We start from the raw sequence: 2312 nt of genomic DNA, 5'->3' as shown, positions 1-2312 counted from the left end.
TAATGTGTAAGAACACAATGTTGATTATAGCCAATGGGGGCCGCCTTCGCTGCGCTCGACAGCTTTTTAGCGAATCGAGGCCGCCTTCGCTGCGCTCGGCAGCCAGTAGAACGCCCGCATTTGCGTTACATGAATTAACCCTAGCCGCGGACGGACGTACGGACGGACAGACAACACACTCCACTAGAGGGGTAAGATGTACGATTTAGCAATACCAGAAACCCACTCAGATAACTTATTAATGCTAATATTTTTGCAGTAAAAAAAATGACATTTCATTTTAGTCAGTGTAACACACAGATCCTACTGAGTACAGAGTATTTAGTATACTTAAACCATGTCCTCGGAAACACGCATGCTTACGTGTACGCTAAGCACCCTGCCCTCCGTTTACTGTAGTATTCAAATATCAATAACAACATGCATTATGAAAAAGTATTTAATATTTAAACGATGCCGCCTTCGGACTTTGTGCAAATCCCCATATGTAAACTGGGAAACACATGCATTTATTGATGTCAACTACACAATCTAGTTTTAACCAATTGAAGACACCTTTGCTGCGCTCGGCAGCCAGTAGGAATATTTAAATTATTTTATCCAATGATTTGTCCGGAAAAGCGTGACAGGCACGACAATTTAGTGTGACGGACAGACAGGTTGCTGCAGTAGATGTTTAAGACTAGCCGTTCGCCGCCGCTACGCGGCGGAGTGGCATGGTTTGTTGGAGATAAGGTGGCCGCAATTTTAAGTACTTCGTGTGTTGTGTGCTTTCAGTCTGATCTTGTACCCCGAGGCTTCGGCCATCCCCGTGCGATGTTGTGTCGTGTACTTAAAACACCTGTCATTTCGTAGTCTCATGTGGCAGTGTACGGTATCGTTAATTCGTACGCGTCCGTTGCTCCGTACTACTGGTTGGCGTCTATGTTCCTCCGTGGATATTGCCCTTTTCCGTTAATGCGCTCTCTCTTTTGGGCTCATGCTTTTCAGTAGTACGACACCCTTTCGTGGCTGCTAGTTATTCCGTGTTCCCAAGGTCTTGAGTGTGTTTACAGGTTTAGTGGTCCATATTCATTCATGGTCCATGGCGTCTCATCGACGGTACCCTCGCCGACGGGTGCTATTTCGTAGTTATATGGATCCGTCCCCCGTGTAACGTGCTCTCCTGGTGTGACTTCATCGACCGCGTTATCGCGCTATCATGCGAGCGCAGTATAATTCTGCTATCCTATGCTTTCGGTGCTTCGCGTAGTGCATCTGTGTTTTCCGTGTTATTATATTCAACAATGGCATACTGATCCACGTTGTGCAATCGTGATATCCAAAAGCGCTCCCCGGTGCTTCCGTGGCTGATCTGCCGCCCGTGCAATCGTAGAATCGCCTTTTGTGGCTCCGCCGATTTGCCGTCTATAACTCCCGTTGCTGCGTGTTATCTCACGGTTTAGTGGCTGGACCACCGTCCGTGCAATCGTATTATCTCGCGGTATCGTGGTTGGTCTGTCGTCCGAGCTATTGTGAGCTACCGTAACACTGTGCTCCGTGGCTTGGCTCTACCCTGGTATCGTGCTCCAATGCTCGGTGATTTCCCGCTTATGCTCTCCTGTGGCTTTGTGTTAGGTTCATCGTCTGTGCTTCATGTTCTACCGTGGTGTTATGGAAGAATTGCTTTCCGTGCACCTTACCGCTTCCGTGGCCCGTGTTTTTCAGCATGTTGGGGTGTCATTACTTCAGTTACTTTCCGTGATCCATACGCTCCCATCATATTCTTGCCATTCCAAGTTTTCATGGTAGCGTGCTCGTCCGTGGTTCGTGCTTTTCAGAATGGCTAGCTGCCTTCATTAATTTAGTCCTTTTTCAGCGTCCGTGGCCTTCTGTGCTTCGTGTTCTTCCCTCTACCCCATCGTGTACATAGTGTGCGCCGGTGTTCCTCTGTGTTTCGTGTTCTTGTTTATCCACTTGCCTCCGCGCTAATTCAATCGCAAACGCTGTTTTTATTTTGTTTGATGTATGCTACATATCGTGGTGAAAAGTGCGCACAATCTCTTAAGGTCGTACACTACGCGCGCGAATACAAAGGAATACGATCCTTTTTTATCGGCGGCGGAGTGGTGTACATGGTTATGTGGGGTGGGATGGTGGGAAGCCACTATATTCACATTTTGAATATTTAATATTAGTAATAAATTGTGCATCTTTATCTAACGCAAATATAATACCGGTACTTTGGATTAAATTGATTCGTATTAGTAATAACATGCGTTTTTTTTCTTGCGCACTAATAAATTTTTGTAGTACTGCTATAAACGTCTGCA

Source organism: Phytophthora infestans, genomic scaffold (assembly GCF_000142945.1).
Source record: "Phytophthora infestans T30-4 supercont1.9 genomic scaffold, whole genome shotgun sequence".
NCBI classification, from domain to species: domain Eukaryota; phylum Oomycota; class Peronosporomycetes; order Peronosporales; family Peronosporaceae; genus Phytophthora; species Phytophthora infestans.
Note: the sequence above shows the minus strand (reverse complement) of the source record.